The sequence below is a fragment of the Pogona vitticeps genome, chromosome 3 (genome assembly GCF_051106095.1).
Source record: "Pogona vitticeps strain Pit_001003342236 chromosome 3, PviZW2.1, whole genome shotgun sequence".
Classification (NCBI taxonomy): Eukaryota; Metazoa; Chordata; class Lepidosauria; order Squamata; family Agamidae; genus Pogona; species Pogona vitticeps.
Genome location: NC_135785.1, coordinates 83461760 through 83475459, shown reverse-complemented (window position 1 = coordinate 83475459; position 13700 = coordinate 83461760).

The window sequence follows — 13700 nt, the reverse complement described above, 5'->3', positions numbered from 1 at the left end:
TAGATAGAAGTGACAATGAATGATTATTCAGATTAATATTCTAATACCATGCCTTAGCTGGTGACAGAATTTGGGTCTGTGTGATATGGCAGCCCATGATTCATGGTGGGCCCCTGCTGGCAAATATTGGGGTCCTTTATGTATTTTATACATTTTCTTGCACTCTTAACCAAACAGACGCAGTTGGTGCCTATAGTAGGGTGGCGGGCAGGAGGGTCTCTCACAAAGTCCTTCTTGTTTTGTGTCTCACAGAGGAGAAGTCTTCGCTCAGATATAAGCAGAACTTGGAATTCTTTTTCCAAGTTTTTCTTGGACTTGCTACACAAGGAAGGTCCTCTGTAAAATAGACTCAAGATGAATGAAGCCTTTTTCTCCAGTTTCGCTCTGGATTCTGCCTTATATGAGCCTTAAAATAGGGGTTTATTAGGGGGCTGATCTATTTACTCCAATTTACTTCTGTATGTTTTCATTCATCCCCACCCCCCTCCTCAGTTTCTTCAGGGTCATTGGCACTGGTATAGGATACAACTTAATTTTGAGTTTTAATAGTAAGAATTTTTTTAAAATGAAAAAGAGTTAAGAATTACACTTCTCATGAGCATGAGATGGACAAAACGGCCTTTTTTCCTTCACAAACTGACAAGGGATCAGGAATGCTTCCTGAATTGCAAAGCAGCCATTTGTCACCCCATTACCTGATGACAGCTATCCTTGACTGTGAAGATTCATGACTAGAAATGGCCACAAACCGGGAAAGTGCCCAATTGGGCTGGTTCAAGGCTACCCATAGTCCATTTTTCCAGTTTGTGCCTAGGGGGAGGGGAACCTAACACCTCCGCTCCCTTTATGCTTTCCCCTGCTGCCCCCCACCTGGTCATGCTGTCCCCTCCTTTCCTTCTCTGCCACCACCATCTTCAGAGATAGCGGCCCAGCTTCCCTTCAGGGAGCTGAGCCAGCTGTCTCTTCGCATGTGCCTGCCTGTCAAGCTGATAGACTGGCGCATGGCAGAGATAGCAGGCCTGGCGCCTGAAGTTCGGCATTTCATTTCATTTTGGCAAAATGAAAATTTTGCCAAAATGAAAGGATCCATGAACTATTTTTCCAGTTCATAATTCAGTTCATACCCATCTCTATTCATAACCCTTACCCCATTTCCCAAACTACAACAATATAGATTTCTCAAGAATTTAGCAGAAAATAAGACTCAGCAACACCAAAGTCCACAGAAATACAGCTTTTCAACAGCATGGTTGCATTAACTATGAGGAACACTTGCTTGGGTACTTCTTTTGCATTAATTTGTCATTGGTTTCAAGCTAAGCTTTTCAAGTACTAATGTTAAGCATTTGCTCTATTTTCTTGGAAAGGAACATGGCACAAAACCATCTGTGTGGGTCGAGATAGGAAAAAATTGGCTGTTGCTACATGGGATCAGCTGGTGCACAAATAGGCATACAACTTCTTCTGAGGGCGAAAGTTTCTTGAGGGTTTAAATTGTTGATTTGAGGACTCTTTGAGTTTGTGTTGTTGCCTTCTCTCCAGTTATTATGCTTTGCCACTCCCGAGTTTGTGGGCAGAAGTAAAGAGCACAGATTGTGTTCTAAGAGATACACTTCAAAGCCAAGCACTAGGAAAAGAAGGAACAGCTTGTCACGACATCTCAAGTCCATGTTCTTGGACTCTCATAACAATTCCCCACCACCTCCGGCTCATGTAGCTCAGTTCAAGCTAGAAAAAAAAAACATATTTGAACCATGGGAAATGAAATCACTGAACAACAAGCCATAGATTGCATACAAGTTACATTCACACATCACAATAAGCTATTTTCCGTGTTAACCATGGTTTCTTTCTCAAGTCAATTGCACAGGACAACAAACAATTGTCTATCATCCCTATTTGTGGATTGTTTCTTTCCTGTCCTGTTTGTCAGCTGTTCTTTTACAATATGGAACTGGGGAAGCAAGCTAGGGAATGAGACAAATTTGTAGGTTCAGGAGTTGTGGTAAGCAATGCTTTTAAAAAATAAGCAAAACCGTGCAAACAGACATGATGTAAGTTTAGACAGTGAATTGTAGCTGGTTAGCAAATCATGGCTTGTTAGCATAAATGAGTTTGCACATCAAAGCATGCCAGACTTTAGCTAATCACACCATGATTTGTCATGATATGCATATGGAGTGAGTAGTAGTGGAACTTTTCCTCCCATAGTGGAACTTTCAGTGACTGCATACAATATATGCATGTGTATGTGTGTACTTAGAATTAAGCCACATTGAAATGCATCAGATTTAGTACTGTGCAGGTATGTATGCCTGGGATTATGTTCTTGTTAAGATGTGAAATTTTGTGTGTATAGAAAGTTAAAATAATTAAGGGTGTGTGTGTAGAAAAAGTAGCCCTGAAAATGAAAGTGCTTTTGGAATTGAGGCTTGAACAGTAGTTTAGTATAGCCAGTGAAAAACAATTAGACAGTCCTCCAGCCAAGCAGTCACTCTACATAACATTCCTGACAAGTGAAAGTGTTTATGTTGCGATGTGTTAATATGGTGGTAGTGCATGTAATTTGCACTCTTTATAGTTCCAATACCTTTGTGTTACAATGTTCTGTTATTCCAGGATGTTGGTGCATCAAATGATTTATGCTACAGACTATTGTTCCTCCAGCCTTTACAAAAACTTTATTGTCATAGTAGCAACTTGCCAGATTTGGAGTTACAAGCCCTTTGGAGTTATAGGGACTGCAGGGACAATACAATTTCCTATTTTAAAAAAATTATGAGTACTCCAAGCCCCTAGATCTCCAGGATCCTGCAAAAAGATATTGTTTACAGTTTGAAGGGAAAGGAAAACAATTGAAATACCTATAAATATAGGAAGCTAAGACACACAAACAGCAACATTCAAGTCATCATTGCAAGATTTCACACCACGCCACACATACCAGACACCCCCAACAGTCATATACAGTAGTAATGCAGCAGCAGGTCTCATTTCCAGAAGCCAGCAAGCCAAGCAACATAGATTTTCATTCATAGATTCAAACTGCTTTGGCTGGATGAGCACTGAGACTAATTTTCATGTGTGTCTATATATGCTAAAAGGCTAAGTAATATATTTTACTTTCATAGATTTTTAATTTTAACAACTTTGATATTTTTAGAGATGCATTCCATTTTTAATGTGCCTTTTTAAGCTATGAGCTCTTGCATTTTTAGACTGTAAGATATTAAAATTTTGAAACAGAATTATAACATGATATAGATTCTGCCAAGAACTTAAGCTTTGTTTTTTAATCTAACTTTGCTTGCAACTTCTCATAGTTGCAGACATTTTTGATGGCAATCAGTTCTGGAGCATTTCACAAGTCTCAAGGATACATTCCTGTTTAAACATTTGTGTCTCCAAAGTTTCTCATAACTGTATTTTAAATACATTTTAAATTATTATTTTTTGAATGATTTATTTGCTTATGGAACATAGAAGCAAGGTAAAGAAATAAAGTTTATAGAATTAGACAAGCTGAAGTTACCTGGAATGAATGCAACCATGAAAAGATACTCAGATGAATGTTGATATGGTTGGAAATGATTGTGTTGCTTTCATTCAGGAATTACTGTAACCCATTTGGGGGGAATAAATGAACACGGGAATACAGTGGTGCCTCGCTTAACGGGCGCTCCGTTTAACGATGAAATTGCATAGCGATGAAGATTTTGCGATCGCAAAAGCGATCGCATTGCAATGTTTTAAATGGGCAAAAATCACTTTGCGATGATCGGTACCCTATTTCACTTACCGATCATCACAAAGCGATGATTTTTTTAACAGTTGATTGGCGGTTCTAAAATGGCCGCCGGGTAAAAAAATGGCCGCCCGCTGTTTTTTGGGACGGATTCCTCACTTACTGGGCAGCAAAAATGACCGCCGTATGGAGGATTTTCGTTTAAAGGTAAGTCTGAAGCCCATAGGAACGCATTGAAGGGGTTTCAATGCATTCCTATGGGCTTTTTAAAATCGCATAGCAGCCAAGAAATCAGAAGAACATGGACACTTGGAAGGATAGCAGTGAAGGTGGACTGAAAAGAAAGCTGACATGAGAAGAACTCATTGGTTTGAAATGTGGTGCTGGAGGAGAGCTTTATGGATACCCTGGATTGCCAGAAAGGTGAACAAGTGGGTCCTGGATCAATTCATTAAATGTTACGTTTTGCCAGCTTTTTTCCTGATTGATTGATTGAAATTTCTAAACCATCCACCTGGCAAATGGCTGCACCAATTATTGTCGCTATGCGAGGCACCACGGTGATCTATAAGGTTCTTAGGGAGATGTTTAGGCATCAGAATCACTGACCTGACAGTCTAGACCCTTTAGGATGAATTCTCCACATACATGGGAAGAAGCTGCACCGAACACAGCTTTTCTTAGAAGAAACATTTTTAATTTTTAAAGGAGCTTTATCCCACTCTTTAGCCAAAGAATACTCCCAGAAGACTAGTCAGGCAGAATGAAAAGAGCAGATTCTGACACTAGAGCTAGTTAGTTTAAACTTAGAGGCCTTTACTGTAGAGGGAGGGAAAACTATCCCCCAAGTCACCTTCTCTCTTATCTGCCAATCAAACACTACTGTTTTACACTGCCCAGAATGGCCATTGGCCAGGTGGATGGTTTAGAAATTTCAATCAATCAATCAGGAAGAAAGCTGGCAAAACGTAACATTTAATGAATTGATCCAGGACCCACTTGTTCACCTTTCTGGCAATCCAGGGTATCCATAAAGCTCTCCTCCAGCACCACATTTCAAACCAATGAGTTCTTCTCATGTCAGCTTTCTTTTCGGTCCACCTTCACTGCTATCCTTCCAAGTGTCCATGTTCTTCTGATTTCTTGGCCGCAGCCTCCATTTTGGATTGATGATTGAACCAAGGTATTCAAAATCTTTAGTTACATCAATATTAGATTTGGAAGGTCTTTTTTCTCACACACATGTCATTCCCAACCCAGTGTTTCCATGCCTTTAAAGCTCCCAGATAAATGAGGTGCTAAATGTACCAACATTAGATCATTTCTGCTTTGTGAGCCTGCTGTTACTAATTACAGTATTACTATAGTGTATTGTGTAAACTGATCATAGCGATCACCTTTTCTATTGCTTTGAACCTAGCTGTTCCATGAAGAGGTGGTCTAAATTATTGAGGAATTGCCTATCTTAAGCTTTGTCCTGAGTTGACATTTAGCCTTTTTATGTGTAGCCAGCTGCAGTCATAGCACTACTGCTTTTTAAAACTCAGTTGTTTTCTTGTTCTATTTCCATGTCCTTTTCCTGATTAAAACCCAGGCAGTAAAAACATCACGCATATTAAATATTCATATTCTCACAAAGTCTACTCTGTAAAAAAAGTCTGTTGGGTAAAAACTTATCTTCATTTTGGCATTCTCCCCTCTCCTTAGCAGAAAAGCTTGTCTTTATAATTTAACATCTCCCTCACCTATTTTTGTTTTCCCTAAATTTTCTTTAAGTCCTGAGAGTGAAATCTGTGGGAGCTCAAACAGGAAGGATTATTTTATTTTATTCTATTTGGAAGCAAATACTTCAGTGAAACCTGTATAATTAGTATGTTGTGTACTAGAAACAATGACATTCCAGGGCTAACAAAACCAAAAATCTGGGGTCCTGGGAAACTTTTGTGCATAGAGCTCTCCCCCCCCCCATGTCTGCTTTTCTGACCTTGACTTGGTGTTCCCTCTACATCACTTAGAATGGACATCCTGGTAAAGAGAGAGGCCAGGAGTGAAAGGGAATCTTCTACTGCAAGAAATCTGGAGGATCATCTCATGGAAAAAGCTATGATTGGTTAGGACCCTCTCATCATGTGTCCAGAGTCTTCAAATTGAGAAGCGGAATAAGATGGGCTGAGGTCTCTGTTATATTCCTTAAACACCTATTCAACAACTAGGTCCCCAGAGAGTTATATTTCTTATCTGACAGCAATACTGCACTTTCTGACCTGACAAGTAGCTTCAGATTTGTACTCTGTGGTTATAAACTCTGTAGGTTCACAGGCAGGTGATTGCCTATGCAAAGCAACAAATGGCATCATCCCTGTAACACAAGGTACCTGTTGCACAAGGCTAGAGGCCTGCCCACATTGAGGATTTGTTCCCCTGTCCTCACCCCCATGGACACGAGTGGGTCTACCTCGGATCTTCAAACTGAGAAATGGAACAAGATGTGCTCAGGCTGTTCTGTTCCATCATGATTAGCCCCTTCTCTCCTTGGTTTCAAGAGACAAATTGGGATCTGGCTTTTCTAACAGGCCTTGTTTGGCCTTACTCCAGAGTAATCTTGCCGATCAATGGGTCTTCCCCCTCCCATCCATGTACTGTCCTGTTCTCACTGCCTTTATTGTATTTAATATTTAATATTTAACATTAATATTTTAGTATATTTTTAACTAGGCATTTTATTGTGAAGGACAGGAGGCTAGTGTGTCGTCCTCAAACAAAAGTACATAGGAGGAGACGTACGGATGTGCAGAGAAAGTGTTGATAGAGATAGAGGAAGAAGAGAGGGAGAAGAAGGCGTTAGAAGTATGTCTAGCAGAAAATAAAGGGGAGGAGCAAGATTTGATAGTGTGAGAGGAGGTTATAAAAGAGTGGGACAAGGCGCAGGAGTTTAAGGTGGAAACGGACCAGACATAGAGACGTACAGTACAAGAGACTGTGCGGTTCACACTGAAGAAAGAGCAGTCATTTCTGATAAGTTTTGCAATCTGTCAAAGGAATTCCCCAACCTGAAGACTGGTGGAAGATTGCTCCCGGATCCAGGCATTCTGAAACAAGAGGGCAAGGGGGTTATACCACTAGAATGGACAATGGTGGTCTACCCCTGCAACCAAGGTGGAGGGAGAAAGGTGATTCGTCCCAGTCCCTCTTTCAACAATCCACCTCTCGAAGGGGACTGGGCAAGACACCCCTGTTGCGGGACAGTATGTGCTGTAAGGACTACCCCCTTGAGGGTGGTGACCAATCGGGAGCGTTTTGGCCTGGCCCCGATGTAAGGAGTGACTTGTTCACGCCAGATGCTAAGATCCGCAGTTATAAGACTTTACCCGAATTGAGTTGTTTTGACCCATTTTATTTAGTTGATGCCGAAGTTGATGCGAATAAAGTTGAACATGTTCAATTTTTAAAATCGTCTCCGTCTCTCATTCCTGCCAAAATGAGGGAACCGCCACCAGTTTTCGAAGAACCTGATCACATTTATCTTTTGTTATTATGTCTCATATTTATTGATTATGTGAGTGTTATTGGGTTTGTATGTGTTATTCTGATTTGTTTCAGAATAACTAGTTGGGCAGGATAGATCGACAGATCGATAGATGATGCAAGGCTGAAACTAGTCTCAGCAGAGCCTCCCAAAGTGCAGTTTTGCTCTTCTACTATGTAGATTGTTCATAAATTATCTGGAATTAGAATCAATAAAATGACTAATTCTGCAAATGACTCCTTATTTAGGATGGCAACACCATATGTGAATTTGGGAGGACTCCAAAGAGACATCCCCAAACTGGGTGATTGGGTCACAAAATGACTAATGACATTAATTGTAAATTAAGCATAAAGTGATCATGTACCTGCTGATAGGGTTTGAAATGGCAGTGACTAATCCAGGAAGAAATGTTGGGGTTATGGTAAATAGCACATTGAAAAAGTCGACTCAGTGGGTAACTGCTATAAAAAAAAGACTAATTCCAAACTAGGGTTTATTTGTTTATTCATTGGTTACAATGTAGTGGCAAGTCACTACTCTGTTCATTTACAATTAATTTCCTAACCCCTCCCACCCCACACCCACCAAAACACCAAACAATTCCTACAAGGAACCCACAATGGTTACAGCTGTAAAAGTAATCATACAACTAAAAATTATGACATTAAACAATAAATCAGCAGGTCCCCTGCAAGGGGAGGATACTCTTTAAAGTCTCTTTTAAACACAGGCTGCACAAGCGTTCTAAAGGTCAAGATGGAGGGAGCCTGGTGCACATCTACAGGTAAGTCTGGAAGTTGTATCATGGCAACTGGACTTCTTTCTTGTTAGGTTGAAATGTTTCGCTACTCGTCCAAGTAGCTTCTTCAGTCTGAGGAGAGTTGGTAGGAGATTGAAGAAGCTACTTGGATGAGTAGTGAAACATTTCAACCTAACAAGAAAGAAGTCCAGTCGCCATGACTCAACTTCCAGATAACCACACCTGGGTGACTGAGAATCTTCACAGATATAGCTACAGGTAAGGTATTCCACAGCCTTGCAGCCACCACCAAGAAGGCTAGTTTCTAGTTGCCATTTTCTGGGACTCGCTCAGGTAGCCACTCACAGCATGGAAGCTTGAAAATGGGTGGCATGGGTATAAGATCTTAAGGAGAGATGCTCCAACAGATATCAGGGTCTCAAACCATTATAAGTCAATGCTAATGCTTTGAATTTGCCACAGAAGCAAACAGGGAGCCAATGCAGGTGCGCTAGGTTTATTAGGAAAAGAATCACATATCGCCCCATGGCGCTGCAGTCAAGCTCTTGTTCATGACCTGAGTTAGATCCCAACAGGTTCAGGTATCCAGGTCAAGGCTGACTTAGCCTTCCATCCTTCCGATGTCCATAAAAATATCCAGCCTGCTGGGGGGGGGGGGAGAGTTGTTGTTTGCATACTTATGTTGTAAACCACTCAGAGAGTGTTCTAGCACTGTGAGGTGTTATCTAAGTCAAAAACAACAACCTTCACAGTATTGTAATGCTCTTACACAAATCTACGATTCAGCCATATTTGGAATGTTGTGCACAATTCTGGCCGCCCTCAAAAAGGACACTGCAGGCTTGTTCATTCTAGAAGCAGTGTGGAAATCAATTCATCCTAATGCTTCATGCTTACCCTAGCTCTGGCAAGGAGTCTGAATTAGACGTGGCACTTTGTTCTTTGTGTTCTTCTGCCCTCTGGTGTCCAAACTGTTTTCAGAGCTTTAAATCTATGAAACATGATCATGCAATTATAATTATCAAACGTAAATGCAGTGCTGAACACTAGGCATACAGTGTCTCATATGTAGGCTCACTCCCTTTTAATGAATTATTGCATCAGAGTCCTTCAGCATTAGGAGTTTTAGTCTAAGAAATATTCAGCTGCCATTCATTTGTAGATTGCTGCCCTTGTGGTGTTGCTTCCTCTGCAAAACTGCTATCTTTTTCCCCCTAGCCGCACGCTATTATAATATTATATATTATTACAATAATAATATTATTATATTATGTCTTTCTAAGGAGGGGGAAATGGGTTTAAAGTAAAAAATATATACAGTACTTCAAGCTATAACAACCCCATTAAATGGGCACACTGATGTGCTTTTTTTCATGCTCATCTGAAGACAAGAAGGGATTTCCCCTCCTTGAAAATAATCTGTGCCTGAGTTTCATTTCAGCTCTTCCACGCCACCAATGACATGCTTTATAGGGAGCAGAGCTGCTACTGGGATTATGATCTAATAGTATATACTTGAAATGCAAATTGAGCTAACAGAAGAGTAAAGCAAGGTACCAATGTTTTCAATGAAGAAGATATTAATCTATTGACTAAATTTCCTAAATTTAGTTAGGTATGGCTTTAGCCATAACCTTGCACTTTAAACCAAAATGTTTCTTACCCTCATCAGGTCTTTTCCTGGTTTTTAAAAGCAGTAATGTAGCAGACATCAATATTCAGCGGAAAAAATTCTTTACTAAAAACCTTGAGATGAGAATATTTTTAAAGAACCAAACCATTTTATAAATAAGCAAACCTAAGAGCAATACAACACCTTGGACTCACCTGGGTCTTTGGATCGCCAAAGGACCCACGTTCAGTCATACTGTATCTCAGACTGCTGCTTCAAGAGACAAGTACTGACACCCGAGGTGGAACAGTTTGTGTACAACACAAAAGTGTCTCCTTAAAAAAATGTATCTCAGGATCACACAGGTTCCACCAACAACTATTCCTGTCTAGAGGTAGTGGGAGCACAATTTTCATCCCACAATTATCTGGGTAAAGGCACAAGTAGAGGCTTCAGAATCGCGGACAGGCTTAAGAGATTGTACTGCAACTTGAATGAACACTGTAACAAAAAGTGTGCTGGGAAGAAAAAAATAGCACAGTTCCTACTGTTAGTTTCTGCAGGGGAGATAACATGGCAACCTCCCAAATGCACAGTGTTTACAGTTATTGTATAATAGGTAATACAACTTCTTCCTATACCCCCCCTTTTACTGTTGTACACAAAGCATATTTAGCATAAAACTAAAAACAGTATGGTATAATATGATAACTATGGAAGAGCTGGCTGGATAGTTCAGTGAGTTAGGTATCTGACTGAGAATCCAGAGGCTGGGAGTTTGATTCTCTACTACTGTATGTCCCAGGAGAAGAGCCAGCCTGTGTGGCCTTGGGTAAGCTGCACAGTCCCAGGGCGTCCCCAGAAGAAGGGAAGGTTAAACCACTTCTGAGTATTTGCTCTCCAGAAACTTCTAAAAAGGGTTGCCATAAGGCAGAATTGATTTAACAATGCACAGTAATCACCATCATCATTATCATCATGCTAACATGGTCTTCATGCAAATTCTCTTTTAAATACATTTAGTTAGGTATAGCTTATTACTTAATTTTAAAACCAGTTTCAATTAAAAGAAACAGTTTCTGTTATCTCAAGATTTATCTTACTATTCACACATTCCAAGGTATAGAAAAACAGGACAAATCATAAACCACAATTTCCTTCCTAAATTAACCTCTACATTGTACACTGTGTAGTTGCTAAATTAAACTCTAAATTGCACATTATCATTAACATTCCATAGATGATTACACTTTGGTCAACATGTACACAGAAGGTTATACAGACCTGGAAGGGCCTTTTAAAATGGTTACATTATCGCTAAGCAAGAAACAAAGTTTAATTAATATTTGTAACACTTTCACTATACAGAAGGGCTCCATATGCAAAAATTACTATTGTACATGTTCATGAGCAGCTTTCTTTTTAAAAAGATATTTATATTGAGGATTTTCCATTTTCCATCTTTTCTCACTCTTTTTAAATTGTTGATTAATTTATATGTCATTAATATGGACTGGATTGTAAACCAGTTTGAGCATTTCTTTCGATGGAAAAGCGTGATTAAAAACACTTCAGATAAAAAGTAATAGATAAGAAACAGCCACAATTTTGATGGCAAATGTTATCACTGTATTTTTTTTTTAAGAAACCTAATTTTAATGTCATTGTTTTAGTTTTAATCCTATGTGGGACAGGACTAAACCCAACTGCACGCTTATCATGTAATTTATTAATCACCTTTAAAACAAAGTATGTAAATTTATACAGAGAACAGGAATATTTGTACAGTACTTCCAAATGAATTATAGGGCAATCTACCACTCATCTTCTATTTACCTATTTGCCCCTAATTAATTCTGCCATGTCTATCCACCAAGCCCTTTTTCTCACAGAGATGAGAAAAAGATCTTTTGGGGACTAATTCCAGGGGACAGGGACAGCTTTATTTGTTGCAGGAAAACCAAGAAAGCTTTTACAGACTTGTCATGCTGGGGCATTTTGAAAGTTCTAGTTCAAAAAAGTAACTTTTCTAAGCTTTGCTTTCCCTGATCTTAGCTCCTTTGGTCATTAGATGGGTCCAGTGCCTCCATCTGTGTGTGAGCCTGGGGGGGGGGTCAGATCTGAAAGCTTCTCTGCCCGAGGGCCCACTCTACAAGAAGAAAGAGAAAGAGGCCCTGAAGGGAAGACAGGCACAAGCAAGAGATTTAGATTTAGAGGAAACCCCTAGAACAAAAGCAGAGGAAAAGAGGGAGAGTGCTCTGGTGAAAGGAGGTATGGGAGGAGGAAGAAATAGGACAGTTGAGTTTGAAAGGGTGGGAACAGAGAGGGCAGTGATTGGTTCATCAGGCAAGGTGGGAAAGGCAAGGTGGGAAGACAAGGTATGTAAAGGGAAAAGAGGCAAGAGAGGCAGGAAGTGTGGAAGAGAAGAAAAGAGAGAAGGCATTCACTTTGAGCTGGGAGTGGATCTGGGAGGAGAATCCCTGGACCCACCAATGGGAGAGGTTAATAGCCTCATGGGAGGAAGCTGAAAAATGGAGGAGGGGAGTTTCCATTCAAAGACCCTCTTACTGGAGAGTAAAGGAAAGAGCGTGGGGACGGAAGATTCGAGAGGAGAACGGGGAGGTGGCGAGACAAAGGAAGGAAAGGGCCAGATGGATAACAGAACATGGGATGGAATGGCTGGCGACCTGGGACCTTGGAAGACCCCAAACCTGGAAACCAAACCGTAAGGGAGCAGACTTACACCTGAGGGACAGGTGCCCCTGCTGTGATATCACCACAGCTGACTCTGATGGACACTGACGACTTTGCTTTTACAATAAACATAATAATTTCAGGTCTCCCAAGCTTGCATTATGTGGAAGAAAGCCTCCACCACTTATGAATAAGAAGGAACTATTAGCAGACTTAGAGAATAAAATGTTTGTAGAATCTAAAAAAATACAGATGGTCACTATCCTGTTCAGTATTAATGCATGCACAGCTCCAACTTGAATGTTGCAGTGGAAATCTGATGGAAGTGCCTTTTGTGTGTGTTGTTGCACATGAGAGATTACCATGCCAGCTTCCACAATTGGAGCTCCATGTGCATAAACACAGACCAGGATACTGGCTATATTAGAGGGAAAGCCACAGGGAGATGAGAAGTAATAAAATAAGTCCACAGTAATGAAAAGGAACAGACTGTTGACAGAGCTCGGAAGAGAGAAAGAGAATCAATTGTATGAAGTAGACATAAGCAGACTGTGATTTTGGACTACAACTCCCTGAGGCAATATTTGGATGAAAAAGAAGCTGCTCATGAACTCTAATGGAGAAATTAAAAGACTTATTCCACCTAGATCTGGAGAGGAGTATGCCCATTTTTTGCCTTTCACAAATACAAAATAGTGAGGAAAACCAAAAGAGATTTTTTTAAAAATAAAAACACCCCAAACGGCTTAATGAGAAATGAAGTAGGCTCAAAATGCAGACTGATACCCAGGAACTGTTGGGTGTCTGAGGAAAGCCAGGAAGGATGGGAAGAGGGCAGAACGACTGCAAACCCTCAACGGATATTATCTGAACAACAAGAGTTCAGTTTGGAACAATTATGCTTTAGGATTACAACTTTAAAAGAAAAAGACAAGAAAACGAGGAACTCTTCCAATCTCTGATAAAATATATGGAGATACGTCACTCTGTTCCATGCATGGCCGTGTGGACCCACAAACCTGACACAAACACTGGTATCTGGTGTTGCACTGGTGGTGGAGGAATTTCCTATAGGGAGCGCTTGCATGATGCAATGCAGCAAGAATCCTTCATACCACCACGGGTCCGTTGTGACAGCCAGCTGTGTTTGAAGGGAATTTCCATGTCTATGATATGCATCCAGTAGCCACACCCAAGCTTGGATCCTGGGGGCATCATTAATCAATTGTGTAGAAGCTTAGTAAACGTCACACAAAGCCCTCAGTGGAAAGAGTAGACATTTGGGGTCTAGTCTGTGATGAAATATATAAAGCAAACCAGACCTTCAAGTACAGTTGCCATGTAAATGGTTCTTCATGGA